Genomic DNA, 22,819 nt, shown 5'->3' with positions numbered 1-22,819 from the left:
CTCATTAGTGTGCCTTCCTGTTGAAAGGATAGCATTTCATAACAACAGGACAGCTTTAGTATGGCTGCACAAGTGCAGAGAAGAGGGATTAACCGATTGTTTCCCTTTCTGTATCATTCAGCAATGATGTCATTTCTATATACAAGGAGCAAAGGTTGTTGTGAAGAGGGGAACATGGCACTCTGCCAAAAAAAGTATATATATGTTTAATATTTTGTTTTTAAAGTTACTGTTTTTATTTGTCAATTAATTTTTTTGTCAACTGAGTTATAGTGCTGTGATTGTTATGTATTGAAGTATAAGGACAACTGGCTTTTGTCATGTTAGGCTGGGTATTTGGGACACTATGCAGTGTTACATTCTGTTAGAGTTAAAACTTTGGCACTTTATACAACTAAAATAGGACAAAGGCATTTCTTATATTCAATAACATATAACAGCAAAAGAGTGGGATTAACAGGACTGCTTCACAAAGGAGAAAGTCTCTTTTGTATCATCTTTCTTAAAACAATACCCAGATACAGTGTTCAATTAGAAAGTTTCTAGAAATTGGAACAGTTTGAATTTAGATGATGATGAATGTATTTTCTAAAAATATTTGTGGCCTACTAGTGTACCTGTTGACCACTTGGTTGATCACTGCATTGCCACCCATTTGTTCTGTAACCATCTGACAGTTGATCATGGTGCATTTATCAGACATGCAGCCATCAAGAGATTTTCTTTAAAGCTCCAGCCATTGCCTCTGCATATGCCCAAAGACACTGAAGGGCTCAGATTATAAGGGGGCCTTAGTTTGTCACCCATGTTTGTAAGTGACACATAACCCCTTGGAATACCCTACCCTTTACAAGCAGGTGCCTTCATAACATATCCAGTTTCACCCATAGATATTAGAATGATGTTTGCACACACGGCAAGCACATTCCACTGTCCCCTATAGGATCATAGGATCATTGAAAGTTACTACACTCATGGCCCTAGGGCCTCTACAAGCCTAGCCAAGTTCTTACACTTATTTCCACAGTCGGCACCTATTGATGTCACATACCAGGTTAAGGTCTATAGAGCAAGTAACCCGTATATCATTTGACTTACGGATATGCACCATTTCCAAAAAGCAGGGTCAGAGATTGCCTTATATGCAAGCAGAGATCGGCCCTTCGTAGTCTGCATGAAACAGAATAAAGTGACAGTGATTCAGAAGATCCACATAAGACAAATGCTGTAGACCTTGACTTTTCCTTGAGAGGACCATTGTGGTCTCTCCATTTGCTGCAGGTGCTTGGAAAAGGTACATGCCAAAAGGGACGTTGTACTCAATTATTGGCCTGATGAGGGAAGAGTACAGGGAGGTTATAACTTCTTTTTTTCTGGAGGCAGTGCCCTTACTTATGAGATGAGCAAAATAAAATGCCCTTCTTACCACTGTGGAGACATGGTAGTCAAAGGTAAGGATGCTATCAACCCATGAGCCCAGGTCTCACACCACTGAGTGTGTACTTAAGGTATTGCTATTGATGTGGTAATTTGCAGGAACATTGATTTTATAGAAAGGCATGATAATAAATTTTTTTTGCATTGAGTTTAAGGCCATGACTTTGGCATCAATCATTTGTGTAAGACCCTCTTGTAGGATGTTGACATCATTTGGAAATTCTATGAACGCTCCCAGTTTGTAGTCATCAGGAAATTTTGTCAGCCACAGACCTTTAGTTTTCTGCTTGTACTTCAGAGAAATAGATTCCAAACAGTAGAGGCCTCAGGACTGATCCCTGTGGAAGACCACTGGTTACAGGTCTGCTGTTTGAGGTGGATTCCTCTATGTTGACTGTATGAGTTCTATCAGTGAGCCAGTTAGCGACCCATATAGTGATATAAGGGTTTATGCCTAGTTGAGTGAGTTTATCGATGATGCCTGAGTGAGGGATAGTGTCAAAAGCTTTGGCTAAGTCCAGGGAGGCTGTCTGCACAGATTTCCCCTCATCCAGGACCTTGGTGACTGTCTCAAAGAAGTCCACCACATTTAACAGGCATGTTCTCCCTTTGAAAAATCCAAACTGGATAGGGTCAAGTGTTTGGACATTACCTACAGTGGCTATAAAAAGTGTACACACCCCTGTTAAAATGCCAGGTTTTTGTGATATAAAAAAATGAGACCACAATAAATCATTTCAAAACGTTTCCCACCTTTAATGTGACCAGTAGCCTGTACAGTTCAATTGAAAAACAAACAAATCTGTTAGGGGAAAAAATATAAAAAAATAAAAAAATGTACAATAAGCTGGTTGCATAAGTGTGCACACCCTTAAACTAATACTTTGTTGAAGCACCTTTTAATTTAATGACAGCATTCAATCTTCTTGGGTAGGAGTCTATCAGCATTGCACATCTTGACTTGGCAATATTTGCCTACACTTCCTTGCAAAAGCGCTCCAAATCTCTTCAGGTCACCCACAGAGTTTCTATTGGATTTAGGTCTGGGCCCTGGCTGAGCCATTCCAGAACTTTAAATTTCATCTGGTGAAGCCATTCTTTTGTTGATTTGGATGTATGCTTGGGGTCATTGTTGTGATGAAAGGTGAAATTCCTCTTCAGATTTCTAGCAGACACCTGAAGGTTTTGGGCCAAAAATGACTGGTATTTGGAACTTTTCATAATTCCCTCCACCTTGACTAACGTCCCAGTTCCAGCCGAAGAAAAGCAACCCCAAAGCATGATACTGCCACCACCATGCTTCACTGTGAGGATGGTGTTCTTTTGGTGATGCAAACTGTTGTTTTTGTGCCAAACATACTTTTTGGAATTGTGGCCAGAAAGTTTAACAGACCATAACACATTTTCCCACATGCTTTTGGCAGACTTGATGTGTTGTTTTGCAAATTTTAGCCAGGCCTGGATGTTTTTCTGTGTAAGAAAAGGCTTCCTTCTCGCAACTCTACCCCATAGCCCAGACATATGGAGAATATGGGAGATTGTTGTCACATGTAGTGCACAACCAGTACTTACCAGAAATTCCTGCAGCTCCTTCAGTGTTGCTGTAGGTCTCTTGGCATCCTCCTTGACCAGTTTTCATCTTGTCTTTTCATCAATTTTGGAGGGACGTCCAGTTCTTTGCAACATCACTGTTGTCCCATATTTTCTCCACTTTTGATGACTTGTCTTCATTGTGTTCCATGGTATATCCAGTGCTGTGGACATTTTTTTTTTTTTTTGTACCTTTCTCCTGACTGATACCTTTCAACAATGAGATCCCTTTGATGCTTTGTAAGCTCTCTGCGAACCATTGCTTTTGCTGTGGCAGGCAGCTGAGTAAATGTCAGGAAAATCCTGCTAAGGTAGCTGAACTTTATTTGGGGTTAATCAGAGTATCTTTAATTGATGGTAGGTGTGTACCCAAGAAGATTGAATGCTGTAATTAAATCAAAAGGTGTTTCAACAAAGTATTAGTTTAAGGGTGTGCACACGTATGCAACCAACTTACTGTACGTTTTTATTTTTTATATTTTTCCCCTAACAGATTTGCTTTTCAATTGAATTGTACAGGTTATTGGTCACATTAAAGGTGGGAAAAGTTTTGAAATGATTTATTGTGGCCTCATTTTTTATATCACAAAAACCTGGCATTTTAACAGGGGTGTGTACACTTTTTATATCCACTGTATATCTTTGTTGATAAAGTCCATGATAATTCACTCCATAGCCTTGCAGTTAAGGCTAGTCAGGCTAATAGGTCTGTAGTTCCTAGGGTCAGTGGAAGCACCACCTTTGTGCAAGGGAATAACAGTGGGTATTTTTCATTCAGCTGGTACAAAGCCTTTGCTTAGACTATGATTGTAAAGAGTACCCAGTAGAGTTAATTCATGTTGGTTCCCATGTAAGATGCAGCCTGGGATGTTATCAGGTCCCACAGATGCTGTGTTTTTGACCTTAGAGAGGGCTTATATGACCTGTTTTTTAGAGATACAAGGTAGAGGACAGGTTGTAGGGATGTCATGGGGTACATGTGGCAGTCACAGGGGAGTGAAGTTTTCACAGAACCTGTCTGCCAGCAGGTTAGCTATGTCTACAGGCTCAGTATATGTGGTATCATTAACTACCAATTCGTCACAAATGTGGGCCTTTCCTTTTAGGTTACGGATGTAACTATAGAATGTCTTGTGGTTGTCCCTTTATTGAGGAAACTAATTTGGACTCGTAGTTTGCTTTGGAGGACTTCACAAGAAGTCTTATTTGCTTGTTTAAGCTGAGGAGGGAATGTTTCCAGCTTAGAAGGGCTTGCTCCCTCTTACCTTTAGATAACAATTTCTTCCTCCTGTTGTCAAGCCTGTTAATGGTAGTTGTCCACCAGGCAGGTTTGCTCTTCCTTGAGCTTGTTTTGGTCCTATCGGGTACAGCTGAGTCATTGCATTTGTGTATGTGTATGAATAAAGCATTGGTGTAGAGCTCGGCATAGTTGCCAGTTCCATCTGAGGGAGGAGGTGCAGTGAAGCTATTTATACCATCTCATAAGAGGTTATAGTCTGCTTGGAGAAGTTTTTTAGTTTAATTGCTGCTAGGGAGGGATCAGGTGTGAAAGTTACTTTTAAAGAGACCGAAGGGAGGATCTCACAGTGGGTGTGCTACAGTGGTCCCCCATATTGGTAAGCAACAGAAACAGGATGTTGGCACTCATTGTGGGGGTGTCTACCATCTGTTCCAGGGCATTGGTGTTAATTAAACTAAGGAACCTTTAGGCAAGTGAGTTTGAGCATGAGTAATTTACCCAGTCAATGGATGGGTAGATAAAGTTGCACAAAACCATGGTGTTCAGATGTCTCTTGATAGACTCAAGTAGATCCAAATAAGCAGAGTGGGTGTCCTGATATATGGAGGGGTCCCTGAAGCTGGCAATGACTTGAATAGGTGTCCTACCAACAGTTAATTGCACCTGAAGTGTCTCCAGGGAATCATACTGTTTAACCAATCTGGAGATGTATTTATCTTTAAATAATACTGATACACCTTCTTCTTTAAGTTTACACTTTCAGTTTAAGGTCTGAACGTGTGGAAGGAGGTGTAACTCGGTATGGCTGGGGTGCTGTCCATAGCCTTGAACCAAGTCTCTGTGACTGCACAAATGTCTGCATCTTCCACAATGAGGAAAGCTTCCAGTGGGTGCAGTTAGCGTTTAGCACAATAACCTTGAGGTTATTTTTAAATAAAGTTTTTACATTGGGAATTTTGTCCTTGAGACACTGCCTAAAAACGGCACTATGGGGTGGCAAGAGCTTTATCCAGTAGCCAAAATCCCAGGGGTGACAGATGAAGACCATCTCTGGCAAACCATCGAGGTCTGTCGATCATGTCATCCCAGGCTGGCAGATAATGGATTCCCTTAGAATGACACCAGAACCTAAGCCAGTTATTGAAGTCAATTATTTTCTGTTTGTATTGAGGCATCATCTTAGGTGAAGGTAAAATGCTGCTTAGGGCTAGGGGCATACCTGCCTAAGACGAACAGTCTGAGAGCTCAGTCATGTCTCTCTTCATATAGTCCAGAGAGGCGTATCTCAAGTCATTCACACCAACATGGACAATGAAAGAGTCATAACAGTACCTGTTTTGAGAGACTTGAGTACATGTGTGATATGGTGTATCCTGGCACCTGACAGAGAGCAGACCATGACCTTTTCCTTATCCAGCTTGGTGAGAGGGACACCAGTGTGTCTCACAATGGAATCACCTATGAGTAACATGTTTGATTTTGTGTTTTGCCTTAAGAGTTTGACCATTCAGACCCTGGTGCATGAACTGTTATGTGTAATGTGTTCTGCAGAGAAGTATTATGTATATATTGCTTGTGTTTGTGTTTGGGAGGTCTCTCGTGTTTAGGTATGCTTCTGGTGAGGACCTCCACATGTGTAGGTATGTGTGAAGTGGGTTTTGGTGGAATAGGAGGTGAGGTGTGCATGTGAGTGGGCACTGACTTATTACTCCTCTCCCTTTTCTTATCAGTTCCTCCAGGTCATGGGCTAGTGATTGAACCCGAGACGTCTGGGTTGTAGTCAGGGCTTTATCTGTCTATAGCAATGACCAATATTTATTGCAACAAAGGGAGTTTTGTAGTATAAACTTGGCCTGGGTTGAAAACTAAATTTGCTGTTTTGTAGTCCTGCCCCTTTATATATCACAGATGTTTACAGCTCTAGCATCCCTTTGTTAAGAGGGACAGCAAAGGTAAAGTACTATAATAATGCATCTGGAGTAGGGACTTCATTTGTCAGCAACCTGTGGGTCTTGGATCCGAGCTGGCAACTTGTAGCATAGCTATGGATCCTAGCTCCTCCCCTCACCCATAATCCCCTGCCAACCTCCTATGACCTCAGATCTAGTTTGCCACGCTTGAGTGTGTAGCTAGATTTTAGAGCTCCTAGTGTTTTCTAAACAGATAAGTGAATTTCTTCATTTTTTTTATCAAACTTTGCCTACCCTCCTTTATCCCTGATGCTAAAGCTCTTACAGAAAGCCTCGCGGTTGGGGAGCAGAATGATCCTCATTGCCCCATTCTGGCCTCGGCAAACTTGGTTCCCTTACCTGTGGTCTCATCTAGTGAATCCTCCTTGGATTCTGGATCCCACTCCGGATCTAATCTCCCATCCATCGGAATTACAGACCCTGAATCTGGTCAACCTGAAGCTGACAGCTTGGTTGCTCCAGTTCCACTCTTAGTCTGGACTCCCGGCATCTCTTCACCAGTCAAAGCCATCCTGGTGGCAGCACATAAGCCTTCCACCAGGAAAATATACCGCAGTAAATGGAGAATCTTTTCCGTCTGGGCGGAACATCATAATCTGGATCCCTTCACTGCCCCTCTACCGTCCGTACTGGATTTTCTAACCGGACTCTTTCAGCAAGGAACTAGTTGTTCGACAGTCAAGGTACAGTTGGCAGCCATCTCCCATTACCATGTGGGACATGAGACAGGTCCTTTGATGTCAGCTAAATTGTGCAAAACATTTCTCAAGGGCACCTTTCTACTCAGGCCCCCTATCAAAGAAGCCGTACCCCCTTGGGATCTTTCTCTAGTCCTTCAAGCCTTGACCGCTTCTCCCTTTGAACCAGCCGCATCGGTCGATCTCAAATATTTGTCCTGGAAAACAGCATTCCTGGTTGCCATCACTTCAGCCAAGAGAGTTTCGGAACTCCAAGCCCTCTCCGTAAAGCCTCCTTACTTGGTCTTCCATCCGGACAGAGTGTACCTCAGGACTAATCCCTCCTTTCTTCCCAAGGTGGCATCGGAAATCAATATCAATCAGTCCATCAACTTACCGGTTTTCTTCCCTAAGTATCAAAATAAAGGAGAGTACAAGCTGCATTCTTTATATGTACACAGGCAGCTGCGTTTCTATATTCTTAGGACAGCTGGTCACAGACAATCTGATCAGCTGTTTGTCTCCTTTGCTAAATTCAGTTTAGGTAAAGCCGTTTCAAAGGTCACCTTGTCACGTTGGATTTCTCAATGTATTCTTCTGGCTTACCAAGCTTCCGGGAGGCCCGCACCTGAGGGAGTCCGTGCACATTCCACTTGCTCCATCTCTACTTCTGCTGCCTTTAAATCTAGAGTGCCATTGGATGATATTTGTTCGGCAGCTACTTGGGCCTCATCTCATACTTTTATTAACCACTACAAACTGGACGTAATTTCTAGAGGGAGTGCATCCTTTGGCTCCGCAGTGCTCCAGAACATCCTTCCATGATGGCCGCCCAAGATTCAGGTAGCTGGGGACTCTGTCCCACAGGTTGCTGACAAATGAAGTCCCTACTCCAGATTAAGAAGTTATGTACTCACCATAACGTTCCATCTGAGTAGGTGGCTTCATTTGTCTGCAACCATTCCCCCCTTCTTCCCCCTGGCCTTCAGAACTTGGTCCTGTTATATTGTTCTATCTATTATGCTTGTTGGAACACCTTTTCAGGTATCCATAGAGGGGCAAACTTGATCTGAGGTCATAGGAGGTTGGCAGGGGATTATGGGTGAGGGGAGGAGCTAGGAGCTCGGATCCATAGCTATGCAACAAGTTGCCGGCTCGGATCCGTTATTGGATCCAAGACCCACAGATTGCAGACAAATGAAGCCACCTACTCAGATGGAACGTTATAGTGAGTACATAACTTCTTATTTCATAACATGGCCTCATATGCAGCACACATGGGCAACATCCAGTAAAAAAAATTCTGAAGGGGTATAAATTCCCAATATCATTTTAGGGTCTGGAAGCATGCCACTCCCTCAGAAGAAAATTTATGAAAATGTAAGTAAAATGGTGCATTTGTTGAGTTGTAACATGCTAAAAGTGGCATGTTTAGAAGTCACATTACATAATGTTCTATATGCCTTAAGTGAAAACACTGTGCTGATTACATGGAAGTGCTTTTCTTCAGTGGCTTGTACATCTTTGCCTATACCTCCGGTAACTCATCAATGTTGTATTACAAAGCGTGTCATCACATCTAATGTCTGCAAGCTTTGCTTAACTAAATGTGCAAAAATTCCACTATGAAATCACATTAATCAACTTACAATAGTGAGCCCAACAAAACATTTCAGTATTACTAAGCTAAATCAAAAGTAATACCAGTGTGTTCCATCGTTACTGAGTGATAGGGGATGTCAAACATTGCTCCAGGAAAACAAATCAAATGCCATATTTAGAGGTCAGTGAAAAGATTAAGCAAACATGTTTAAGTATAGTAACGAAATAGCCTAAGAATCATACTTTTAGCCATAAAAAATCTCTGCAGAATGTCTTAAGAAGACTGTGTAGATTTAGACAGTTTAAAGCACAAGCAAAGATCTTGATGAGATTTGAACTCTTAACTCCTGGTTTACTACACCTGTACTGCAACCCTATTTTTGTGGTCTACAAGTGCAAGTTACAAAGTGCATAATTAAAAAAACTATCATTTACAGAAACAAACTGTACCTATTGTGCTTTGAACATATTTTCCTCATCTGCCTCTGTACATGCTTCTCATGATGTTAAAACACTGTTTTGAAAAGAGTGTTGTCCCCTAATCTTCAATCATTGTTAAAATTTACTAGACATTATAACACAGAGAACTAAAGAGACATACTACCCTTTGTACAGGTTACTGGAATGTATAACACACAGAACTGAGGTAATGACAACCTATGTGCATGTCATTAGACAGTGCTACACAGAACTGAGGTGTACTAGGCAGTGTAACATAGAGAACTGGGGCAATGTGCTGGATTATCAGCTCATATGCAAGCATGGAGGATGGGTGTGCTCATCCTCGGGGAGGGAATGTGCTTTGAAGAGCACTCAGTGAGCTGTGATGGAGGTCAACTTGGCCAGGGTTTAGAAAAATTGTGTTTCACCACCTTGCTTTTTCTGGTGCCCTGCTTTGCATCAGTCCTTGTCTACAGAAATCTACACCACTACCTTTCACTGCTGGCCCCAGCCAGTGCAACGCCAATAACTATGATTCTGTCTGCTTTCCAACTGGCTGCTTTGTATTTGGTCCATACAGCTGCCTACTTCCTCAGTATATGAGCTTACTTGTGCCGCACCTGTGACATTCATTAACTTTTTTCCCCTTGCAAATAAAATTCACATATGTAAATACTTATGGCTTTTTTTTAATTTTCTCAGTGAAATGTCCCAAGTTTTGGAAAAAAGTTTATCATATAGCAGTCCAAATATCTAACAAAAAATTCAGAACAGAAAGAACTACTACCTCATGTTACCCACTATGAACTTCCTAAGAGAATTTTTCCAGTTTCCACCAAAACTCAGCCAAGGTATCTTCCATTCCTTTTAATCCCCCAATGTTTATGCCACCCTTCCTATTTTGCATAATAAGTCCAAAGGAAGTTGAAACTGTTAGATCAGATTCCCTCCCAATGCATCTAAGTTTTGTCTTGGTTCACTGACTTCATATCCTTTAGAAGCTTCAAAGTTAAAATAGAACCAAACGTCTCTGTTGATCATTCTCAGTAAAAGAGCAAGTGTCCCAAGCTCCCTTCCTGTCACTTTTACTGAACTATTAAATCACATCTGCTCCTTATGGGTCTGTCTTGACCTACAGCTACATTTCCATCACAAATGTTACAAAAGACGAAATCAAAAACTTCCTTTTTTCTGAGCCAAAAAGAGTTCATACTTTTTATCCCCAGAAAGAAGAAAGGCACTTTGAAAAGGCATTTTCCGAGCATAGGTTGAATATGGTCTTCATTTTATATTGAAAGCCTACAGAAAACTATCTGTAATACAGAGAGCAGAACTTTTAATAGTCCGTCTTCTATTTGAACTTCTTAAGTTAGACTCTTTTCCCTTTGTTACCAGCTGACATACTATTATGACCTTCATCTATAATCTCAGATGTCTAACCCTTTGTTCCCCTGCCTTACTTAACCCCACACAGCAAACTGCACTGCACCAGCCATAGTTTCTCACTCATAGTCCCTAAGCTTTGGCATTCAATGCCATCAGGATAAACAAAGCTACGGTTATACCCCAGATTCTGCTCAAAATTAAAAAGAAGGCTGGATACCTGTGCTTTCATAAAAACACAATCAAACAAATGATAAAACCTCTCTGCAGATGTCCTTCAAGAATGCAACTGCAGTCATAACATGTGGGTTGTCCTGCCTCAGGCAGCCCTCGGTCGGCCGGATTCCAAAGTCTGGGTCCGACGTCGGCTGATGTCGCATTTCTCTCCGACGTCAGAGCGGCTGGAGTACATAAGCATCAGCCGACACCATTTTCTTCAGTCTTTCTTGCCGCACGGTGCCCGAAGCAGAAGCAGTTCGCAAGTGCCGGTCGGTCAGCTCCTGTATTCTACGATACCGAAGTCATCAAAAAAGCTAAGTACCCCGTTGGGGACCTTTTCTTGCCTCAGCCGATGTCAGAAATTACTGAAAAAGTTAACAATTGTCTTTCTTGTGGTAAACAAATACCTCATAAGGATTTCCATTCTTACTGCCTCCCTTGCCTGGGCCCAGACCACGACGTCTCGGCCTGTGTAGCCTGTGCTCGCTTCAACAAGCGCACTCTCAGGCGCCGAGCGGAGTTCGCTGAAGATTATTTCGGCGATAATTTTGCTTACACCATGCCGTCGGATCTTCCGACATCACAAACTCCCAAAAAGCGAAAAGACCGGGACGGACATCCTCGGCCCGCATCTACCACCGACTCCACGCCAAAACCTAGCGCGAGTGCTCTGGTTCCCTCTGAGATGGTCTCTCCGCCGCTCCGAACCAAAGACACCGCATTACCGACGACTCCGATTCCAGACATTACTCCGACGTCAGTTATAGATTTTCCTCCGGATACCGAAACCGAGGAAATGCCCGAGACCATTGCTGTAGACAAGGTCACTCCTGCACGTGGAGCTGCCAGGCCCCCTATGGCCATGTCTATTAAGGCCTACACTAGGGCTAAGGCAGCCAGCAAAACAAAGCATATTACTTCTAAATCCTTACCTCAGCCGACTCCAGAGACACAAATTATGTCCATGGCTGCTGATTTGATGTTCTGGATGATTTATATTCTGACTCTAGTGCTACCCCTGATTCTCTTCCTCCTGCTCCAGCCAAGCCAGACAGGTATTACAGGGTCCCAGAAACTCATTCCCAATTATTCAGGGCCCATACTGCTGATTTGGAAACTATTTCACAGGGGCCTAAAGGAGTTTCAGCCTCCACCTCTAAAAATCCATTGCCCTCCAACAGGGAAGCTAGGTCATTAGAGAGATGGGGCAAAAAGGTTTACACATCCACTACCTTATCTATGAGAGCTTTAAATTGCCTTTTTCATATGTTACAATATCAGGATTACCTGTTAGAAGATTTACAAAAAACATTAGCCACTCCTGATCCTTTAGACAGGAAGACTTTGCAGGAAGCTGTACATAACACTCAGCAAGTAAGCAATCACTTCCTGCAGTGTGGATATGATGCACTGGAAGCTTCATGTAGGGCAGCTATGACAGGGGCAGTCATTCGTAGACATGCTTGGTTAAAAGATCAACCTCTACCAGATCATGTAAAAGCACAACTTCCGGATGCACCTTTGGAAAAGAACAAGCTTTTTGGTGCGAATGCTAAGGATGTGTTAAAGACCATCGAAGAAAAAGCAAAATCAGTTCAGACGGTGAAAGATTTCCTCCAGGTTCAACCCCCCAGATTCAGTAGGAATTGGCCTTCTAAAAACTGGTCCTTTCTTAATCCAGAAAAGTTTCAAAGGGGTAAGAACAGACGTGGCCGAGGAAGAGGCCAATACAGAGGCCCAAGGGGACGACAATGGCAGCCAGGAAACCAAAGAAGTGACGCAGGGGTTTCACCTGCCCCACAACCACAATCTCAATGACTTTCCTCTACTACCGCCTACCAGGGAACAAATAAAAGCTCCCTTGGGTGGGAAATTATCTCTGTTTGCAGAAAATTGGCACAGACTGACAAAGGACAAATGGATTTTGGACATTATAGACCGAGGGTACAGGTTTCATTTTCATACCTTACCAAGAAAACAAGGCATGCCAAACCTACCACAAAACCAGAGGGCTGAGGCTATCAAGCAAATCACTCTGCTGACTCGGATGAAAGCAATAGAAAGAGTTCCACAACAAGAACAAGACCAAGGGGTTTACTCAAGACTGTTCCTTGTTCCAAGAAAAAAATCTCAATGGAGACCAGTACTGGACTTGTCCGCATTAAACACCTTTCTCATAGTACCAAAGTTCAAAATGCTGACTCTACAGCAACTCCTTCCCATGCTGGGAGAGGGGTCTTGGCTGAGTACTCTGGACCTCAAGGCGGCATACCTGCATGTCCCTATCAGACACAGCTGCAGAAGATACCTCAGATTTCTTGCAGGGCCAGAGCATTATCAATTCTCAGCATTGCCATTTGGCTTATCTACTGCGCCCAGAGTATTCACAAAATGCCTGGCTTCAGTAATTGCTCATTGCAGGCTCCAGGGGATAAAAATTTACCCGTACCTGGACGACTGCCTCATACAAGCGGATGACAAATTGATGTTGACAAAAAACCTGGATTATGTCATACGATTACTTCAAGCTCTGGGATACACAGTCAACTTCCAAAAGTCAAGACTGCAGCCATCCCAGCAAATAATCTTCTTAGGAGCCAAACTAGACACAGCCTCTCAGATGGCTTACCTGACAGAAGACAAGCAAGAGAAGTTAACTCATTACTTCAAAGGTTTAGCAAAACTCACCCAGATGACTGCAAGGAGATTCCTACAGGCCCTGGGTTACATGGCATCCTGCATTCTCCTGGTTCCATTAGCAAGACTACACATGAGAAAGCTTCAATGGTACCTAAAAGCATTTGGTCTCAACACAGCAACAACTTGGAGACAATCATACCGCTCATTCCATGCCTACAAAAGGAATTCCTATGGTGGGCCTCGGTGAGCCAGGCAAACTCAGGTATGTCATTCAAAAAACCACAGATAACACAGACCATGACCACAGACGCCTCAGACCTTGGATGGGGGGGCGCACATGGAAGGCAGGTGTATACAAGGACAATGGTCTCCAAAGGAAATACATCTGCATATAAACCAAAAGGAAATGCTGGCAGTAATGCATGCCATCGAGGCCTTTCAACACCAACTCCAGCAAGGCCATTTACTGATACGGACAGACAACACCACTGTGATGTGGTACATAAACAAGCAAGGGGGCACCCACTCTTAACCCCTTTGCAGACTGACAATGCATCTCTGGGAGAAATCACTGAGCCTAAACATCCTGTTACAATCCCAGTTTGTTCCAGGAAAAGACAATGTGTTGGCGGACAGCCTAAGCAGGAATTTCACAGATCCACACGAGTGGACGTTACATCCGAAGGCCTTCACACAACTCACTTCGACATGGGGCAAGCCAGAAGTGGACCTATTTGTCTCTCACCTCAACCATCTTCTACCAAAATTCTGCACAAGGACATACCATCCAAAAGCTTGGAAAATAGATGCCCTCTCATTCAACTGGAACTCCCTAACAATCTATGCATTCCCACCTCTGCCACTGATGACCTCAGTATTACTAAAGATCAAAGCAGAGACCCAAGGGAATCATAATAGCTCCGGACTGGCCAAGACAACACTGGTACCCACTACTACGAAGCATATGTCACACCAGGAGGTGGGCCCTTCCCCAATGGCCTCTACTTTTGACTCAACACAATTTCGAAACAATGCATCCAAATCTTCAGACACTGCAGCTAACAGCCTGGGAGATCCCATAAATAACTTCAGCCTATCTCTCTCCAAGGAAGTTCAGCGGATACTAACAGAGGTTCGAAGACCATCCACCAGAAAGGTTTACTTAGCAAAGTGGAAAAGATTCAGCAATTGGAATACCAGCAAGGGACATGATGCATCATTGTTGAACATCCCACTCATCTTGGAATATTTGGCAGATATGTTAAAGAACGGCCTCTCATATTCTTCCATAAAGATACATGCATCTGCTATTTCAGCTAGATACAACACTGATCCTCCTGCACACCCTTTACTAAGGCAATTCCTCAGGGAATCAAGAACATTAAGCCACCAAGAAAGGCCCCAGTGCCAGCCTGGGACCTCAATTTTGTCCTAGAAAAACTGACTCTACCTCCATTTGAGCCAGCAGCTTCAGTTGACTTGCAATTTCTCTCATGGAAGACAGCTTTCCTGTTGGCAATTACCTCAGCAAGAAGGGTTTTGGAACTACAGGCCCTAATGGCAATACCACCCTTCATTATTTTTCACAGAGACAGGGTTTCATTAAGGACCAACCCTACTTTTATGCCAAAGGTGGTATCTAGGGTTTCTTTAAATCAAGCCATTCATCTGCCTGCTTTCTTCCCCAATCCTGAGAATAAGGGGGAAAGACTGTTGCATACCTTGGACATTCACAGACAACTTTGATACTACCTGGACAGAACCAAGGCCAGTAGGAAGTCTGAACAACTTTTTGTAGCTTACACCCCTGCAGTCCAAGGAAAAGCAATTTCAAAACAGACTATTTCAAAATGGATTGGACATTGCATCAGATTCTGTTATTCCTTTCATGGAAAGACTGTTCCAGCCAATGTCAGACCACATTCCACCAGAGCTACAGCCACCTCTACAGCATTCTTAAGAGGGGTGCCTACTAAGGACATTCTAGAAGCTGCTACATGGAGCTCCGTGCATACATTCTCCAAACACTACAATCTCCCTCTATACTCCAGATCCAGAGCAGGCTTTGCTTTGTCAGTCCTGCAGGGTTTGATTGCCACACCATCTTTTTCCTAGAGCATTCCTCCTCCCCCAGCTAAGCTATGGTATTCTACCCACATGTTATGACTGCAGTTGCATTCTTGAAGGACATAGTACAGTTTTGTACCTACCATAAATGTAGATGTCCGATAGACATGCAACTGCAGTCGGATTTTCCCTCCCTCCATAACCCTCTATGCCTAGGGTCCACTCCTATCCCTGTTACTCTTAGCTGGGGATATCTGTTATGGTGTATTTGTTTTATTGCTCATTTATTTGTTTGGAATCCTGTTTTTGTCTTCCAATTTGATTACAGCCTTCCTTGGAGGGCACCTGGCATCTGGGGCAAGAAACACTGAAGAAAATGGCGTCGGCTGATGCTTATGTACTCCAGCCGCTCTGACGTCGGAGAGAAATGCGACATCAGCCGACGTCGGACCCAGACTTTGGAATCCGGCCGACTGAGGGCTGCCTGAGGCAGGACAACCCACATGTTATGACTGCAGTTGCATGTCTATCGGACATCTACATTTATGGTAGGTACAAAACTGTACTTTCTTTCTCACCACATTAATACAATTGGCAACTTCATCTGGATATCCCCAAACCAAAACCTCTGCAAGGACGGCAGGTGCACAGGGTCAAAAAGCAATGTCAAAAACAAAACAGCCAGCACTCATCTGGAGCAAATACCTTATTTTAATGTACAAAAACAGACTGGTTTCGGCCCACAGGCCTTTTTCAATGTAAAACACATCAGTACGTTCCCCATCTTATATATCATCACATAATAAAATAATTATATCTTATTAAACAATTATTACAAATGTTCATTAAGACCAGTTGGAAACAATCCCTCCAATTTTACTATCCAAGACTTTTCTTTTTTATTCAAAACATTATGCCAACCACTTTTCCTTGATCTATGTCCCAAGACCCTGTCAATAATGATGGCTGTTTTGTTGTTTTTTGACTTCATCTGGATGTCATCACTTCAGTTCTTCCACTTCTTTTCTGCCTTCTCCCTTTCATAAATTCCTAATTGCTACAAATATTGTAAATATTGTCAATATATTTTATAAATATGGTAAGTACTATAAATATATGTATACTACATTCTATGAATAGAAACCTTACTGTTTTCCTAATGTTCTGTAGATTGTAAGTATCTTTCTGTTTTACAGCATCTGCTTGTGATTTGAAAATTGCCCATGCATCACTGTGTATTGCATCTGATAAATATTATGAGCTATAGTACTGGTTGTGTAACCGTAGGCCTGCTAAAAATGTTACATTTAATTCTGTGCTGTACCCTGGTTAGCAACTTTAAATAAATAGAAAAGTGCATGCATACATTTTTACGTACATTCATACATATATTTTAACTTTGTTCTCGTAGATTGGGCAGGAATGTACTTAAAGCAATTTGCTTTTTGTGATATGATTCTGTCCGTTTGTAGTGGGTCATGCACTGGGTCCCCATAGAGCATGCTCTTTGTTTCTTGTGTCTTGACTTTACTGGCATATGAATACACGGCGCAAATTATATTTAAAAAAAATGCATGTTATAACCATAAGTGTGGTGATGTAGTGGGTGTATGTCTTCACTGAAAGCTGGAGAAGCATGCTCAAGCCAACAGTATTACAATGTAGAAAACTTGGGAACCTTATATTTTATTTTGTTGCATTACTGGAAGAAGGTAAACAGTCTCACTTCACCTCTTGTGAAAAATTAGTGTTAGCCTGGGTTTACCTGAAGTATTTTATTATCTGATTATCTCTTTTTTTCTGTTAACTGTACTAAATCCCAGTGACTTGTGGTCAGGCCTTTTACTGCATGGTGAATACCACAATCAAAACTGGGTACCTGAATGAAATTTTATCAGGTAATCTAGTTTTATTCATTCATTTATTTATTTCAATTTGTTAACTGGGTACATGAACTGGTTGGCAGACCCTTTTCAGCCATGACCCGGACACAGTAGTGCACTTCAAAATTAAAGAAATATAACATATGAAAATGAACTGACACTTTTGACTTTATGCAAGCAGTAACATAAAGAGATTATACAAACAGAGAAATAGGAATGTGAAATCTATAGATGTCCTTCAAGAATGCAACTGCAGTCATAACATATGGGTTGTCCTGCCTCAGGCAGCCCTCGGTCGGCCGAATTCCAAAGTCTGGGTCCGGCATCGGCTGGTGTCGCCTCCTCTCCGACGTCAGAGCGGCTGGAGTATAAAGGCATCGGCCGACGCCATCTTCAGTCTTTCTTGCCGCGGTGCCCGAAGCAGAAGCAGTTTGCAAGTGCCGGTCGGTCAGCTCCTGTGTTTTCAGTACCGAAGTCATCTAAAAGCTAAGTACCCCGTTGGGGAACATTTTTTCTTGCCTCAGCCGATGTCAGAACAAATTGAGAAAGTTAATAATTGTTTGTCTTGTTGTAAACAAATACCTCATAAGGACTTCCATTCTCTTTGCCTGCCTTGCCTGGGCCCAGACCACGACGACTCGGCCTGTGCTGCCTGTGCTTGCTTTAATAAGCGCACTCTCAGGCGCCAGGCAGAATTTGCCGAAGACTTTTTCGGTGATTCTTTTGCTTATATCATGCCGTCGGATCAACCGACAACTCAATCTTCCAAAAACCGTAAGGACCGGGACCGACCTTCTCGGCCCGCGTCATCCATCGATACTCCTCCTAAACCCTCCGCGAATGCTTCGGTCCCTTCGGAAGCGGTAATCCAACCACTCCAGGCCGACGACACAACGGTAACTCGTCCTTCGGTCTCGGAGTCCACTCCGGTGCCGGTTGTTGACTTTCCTCCAGAAACCGAGGTTCTGGATCTACCCGACACCATTCCTGTGGACAAGGTTACACCAGCACGTGGGGCAGCTAGGCCTCCTGTATCCATGTCCATCAAGGCCTTTGCACGTGCTAAGGCCGCCAGCCAGGCCAAGGCCCATCCTAAACCTACTGCTCAGGCCCCCTCTTCTGATAAACAGATCATGTCTCTTGCTGCAGATCTAATTTCTCTTATTAGGGGGTCTCAGCCTCATCCAGACATAGGTTCTCAGCCGCCTGCAGAGAAAAGGCCCAGAACTGAACAGGCCGACAACCTCTCTTCAGATGAAGCCTCTGGGGATTCTGAGCATTCTGATACCCAAGAAGAATCCTTCCAGGCCTATGAGGACTCTGATGCTGAGGAATCAATTCCCTCTGCCTCTCCTCCAGAGGATTTTTAGTTCGGTGAAGTCCTACACTCCATGAGGGAGCATTTTAAATGGCAGGGCCAGGAATTCTCATATTCCAGAAAAAGGCTACGTACCTTCCTCAAGCTTCCCCAGAACAGGCTTTTAGCTATCCCTCCAGTTATGGATGTCCTGGATGATGTTTTCTCCGACTCCAGTGCTAACCCTGATTCTCTCCCTCCTGCTCCTGTCAAGCCTGACAGATATTATAGGGTCCCTGACACACAAGCATCTCTTTAAGGCCCATTCTGTGGATCTAGAAACAATTTCACAGGGCCCCAAGGGAGTGGCTACATCCACTGCCAAGAATCCACTGCCAGCGGATAAGGAAGCTAGATCCCTGGAGAGATGGGGTAAAAAAGTTTATACCTCCACCACCCTGGCTATGAGGTCACTTAACTGCCTTTTTCATATGTTTCACTACCAGGATTTTTTACTGGATGACTTGCAGAAAAAGCTAGCCTCCCCTGAGTCTACTGATTTTAAGGCATTGCAGGATCTAGTACATAACACTCAGCAGATTAACAATCATTTTCTTCAGTGTGGTTATGATGCATTGGAGGCTTCATGTAGGGCAGCTATGACTGGGGCTGTTATACATAGACATGCTTGGTTAAAAGAACAGCCACTGCCAGACCATGTTAAAGTAAAGTTACTTGATGCACCTTTAGAAAAACAGAAGCTTTTTGGTGCTAATGCACAAGATGTGTTGAAGTCCATTGAGGAAAAAGCTAAATCAGTACAGACAATCAAAGATTTCCTCCAGGTTCAGCCCCTCAGATTCAGCAGGAATTGGCCTTCAAAGAATTGGTCCTTTCCAGACTCTGACAAGTTTCAAAGGGGAAAAAACAGGCGTGGCCGAGGTAGAGGGCAATACCGAGGATCCTACAGGGGCCGCCAGTGGCAACCACCAAATCAGAGAAGTGGCACAGGCAGCCCAGCTGCACCACAAGTACAACCACAATGACTTGACTTTCATACCGCCTACAAAGGCTCAAAGAGAAGCACCCTTGGGCTGAAAATTATCCTTATTCTCAAAAAACTGGCATATCTTAACCAAGGACAACTGGATTCTGGATTTAATAGACAAAGGTTACAGATTCCACTTCCATACTTTATCAATAAGACAAGGCATGCCAAACCTGCCACATCATCAAAGGGCAGAGGCACTCATTCAAGTTTCAAAGCTGTTAAACATAAATGCAATAGAAAATGTTCCTCCACAGGAACAAGGCCAGGGATTTTATTCAAGACTGTTCCTTGTTCCAAGAAAGGAAAACAAATGGAGGCCTATACTGGACTTGTCTACTCTAAATACTTATCTCATTGTGCCAAAGTTCAAAATGCTGACGTTGCAGCAACTCCTTCCCATGCTGGGCAAGGGGTCTTGGCTGGTCACTCTGGACCTCAAGGAGGCATGCCTGCATGTCCCAATCAGACAAAGCTGCAGAAGATACCTCAGATTTCTTGCAGGGACAGAGCATTATCAATTCTCAGCATTGCCGTTTGGCTGATCTACTGCGCCCAGAGTGTTCACGAAATGCCTGGCATCAGTAGTGGCACACTGCAGACTCCAGGGGATTCAAATATACCCCTACCTGGACGACTGCCTCATACAAGCAGACAACAAACAAACCTTGATTGCAAACTTGGACTATGTCATTCAATTACTACAGGCCTTGGGATACACAGTCAACATTCAGAAATCAAGACTCCTGCCATCCCAACAAATTATTTTCCTAGGAGCCAAGCTGGACACAAACACACAAATGGCTTATCTCACAGAGGAAAAACAACAGCAGTTACCAGAGTACTTCAAAGGCCTAGCAAAGTTCTCCCAGCTGACTGCAAGGAAAATCCTGCAGGCCCTGGGGTTCATGGCATCTTGCATTCTTCTGATACCTTTGGCAAGACTTCATATGAGAAAGCTGCAATGGTATTTAAAAAGCTTATGGTCCCAACACAGCCAAAGCCTAGAGGACGTAATCCCACTCATTCCATGTCTGCAAAGAGAATTTTTGTGGTGGGCTCAAGCAAGTCAGTTAAACAAAGGCATGTCTTTCAACAAACCTCAAGCAGGTCAAATGATAACAACAGACGCCTCAGACCATGGATGGGGGGGCGCACATGGAAGGCAGATGCATTCAAGGTCAATGGACACCAAGGGAAAGGCATCTGCACATAAACCAAAAAGAGATGTTGGCAGTGATACATGCAATCGAGAATTTCGAAAAATCGCTTCAACGAGGACATTTGCTAATAAGGACAGACAACACCACTGTGATGTGGTATATAAACAAGCAGGGAGGCACTCATTCTTACCCCTCTGCAGACTAACAATGATTCTCTGGGAAAAATCCCTAAGTCTGAAGATATATTTGCAATCCCAGTTTGTGCCAGGCAAGGACAATGTTCTGGCGGACAAGCTGAGCAGGAATTTCTTGGATCCACACGAATTGATGCTGCATCCTCACATTTTCTCACAAATAACAAGGACATGGGGAAGACTGGACATAGATCTCTTTGCTTCTCACATGAATCATCACCTGGAAAAGTTCTGTACAAGGACCCACCATCCTCTAGCCTGGAAAACGAATGCTCTCTCCTTCAGCTGGAATTCCCTAACAATTTATGCATTCCCTCCTCCTACCACTGCTGACCAAGGTGATACTGAAGATCAAAGCAGAACAACCAACAGGCATTTTGATAGCTCCAGACTGGCCAAGGCAGCACTGGTACCCATTGCTGTTGAGCATAACTCGGACCAAGCCGTGGCCTCTGCCCCTATGGCCTCTGCTTCTAACACAGCACAATTACAGGACTGTTCATCAAAACCTGAAAACATTGCATCTGACAGCCTGGAGGTTACCATAACTCCTTCCAATATCTCTCTTTCCAAAAAAGTTCAAGAGATCTTACTGGAAGCACGCAGACCTTCCACCAGAAAAACCTATTCAGCCAAGTGGAAGAGATTCATCATCTGTAATGCTAACAGGGGTCAGGATACAACAGTCTTGAGTATACCTCAGATATTGGAATACAAATACTTGGCAGAAATGTTTCATACTGGTCTCTCATATTCTTCCATAAAGATTCATGCCTCAGCAATCTCAGCAAAATACAATTGTGATCCACCTGTGTTTTCACATCCTTTGCTAAGACAGTTCCTGAGAGGGATAAAGAATATCAAACCCCCCAGGAAACCGCCAGTACCTGCATGGGACCTCAATTTCGTCTTGGAAAAATTAACTCTTCCTCCTTTTGAACCAGCAGCAACTTCAGAAATGCAATTTCTCTCATGGAAAACGGTTTTCCTATTGGCTATCACATCAGCAAGAAGAGTCTCTGAGATACAGGCACTCATGGCAGTACCTCCTTTTCTCATTTTTCATCAGGACAGACTCTCTCTAAGAACCAATCCTTCATTCATGCCAAAAGTAATTTCCAGGGTGTCTCTAAATCAAGCCATTCACCTGCCTACTTTCTTCCCCAATCCTCAAAATGGGGGAAGTACTGCTGCATACTTTGGACATACACAGACAACTATGCTACTACTTGGACAGAACTAAGGCCACCAGAAAGTCTGACCAACTGTTTGTAGCCTATGTTGCTGGAGTACAAGGAAAAGCAATCTCCAAACAAACAATTTCAAAATGGATTGGACACTGCATCAGATTCTGCTATTCTTTTCATGGAAAAGGTGTGCCAGCCAATATTAGGCCACACTCCACCAGAGCTATAGCCACATCCACAGCTTTCCTAAGAGGAGTGGCTACAAAGGACATTCTAGAGGCTGCTACATGGAGCTCCGTGCATACATTTACCAAGCACTACAACCTGCCTTTATACTCCAGATCCCGAGCAGGCTTTGCTTCGGCAGTCCTGCAGGGCATTTTAGCTACACCATCACTTTCTTAGTTCCAACCACCCCCAGATTGGCTATGGTATTCAACCCATATGTTATGACTGCAGTTGCATTCTTGAAGGACATAGTACAGTTTTGTACCTACCATAAATGTAGATGTCCGATAGATATGCAACTGCAGTCGGATTTTCCCACCCTCCTACCCCTCTGCAACCTTCTTTATGGGTCCACTACCCCTATCCCTATTAGCCTGGGGTACCTCCTATGGTGTATCTGTTTATTACTGTTGTGCATGTCTGGAATTGTTTATCCATTCACCAAATTTAGCCTTCCTAGGAGGGCACCTGGCATCTGGGGCAAGAAACACTGAAGAAGATGGCGTCGGCCGATGCCTTTATACTCCAGCCATTCTGACGCCGGAGAGGAGGC

The 22,819-nt window shown here is 43.4% G+C and overlaps 1 protein-coding gene across 3 annotated transcripts in view; it reads left to right on the top strand.

The window, feature by feature from the left end:
• LOC122790867 (receptor-interacting serine/threonine-protein kinase 3-like) overlaps positions 1–22,819 on the top strand; it is a 652,441-nt gene that overhangs the window by 570,534 nt on the left and 59,088 nt on the right. The window lies entirely within an intron of this gene.

This window comes from Protopterus annectens, chromosome 16.part0 (assembly GCF_019279795.1).
Source record: "Protopterus annectens isolate FY-2018-M chromosome 16.part0, PAN1.0, whole genome shotgun sequence".
NCBI lineage: Eukaryota > Metazoa > Chordata > Ceratodontiformes > Protopteridae > Protopterus > Protopterus annectens.
Note: the sequence above shows the minus strand (reverse complement) of the source record. Positions and strands in the feature narration are given on the sequence as shown.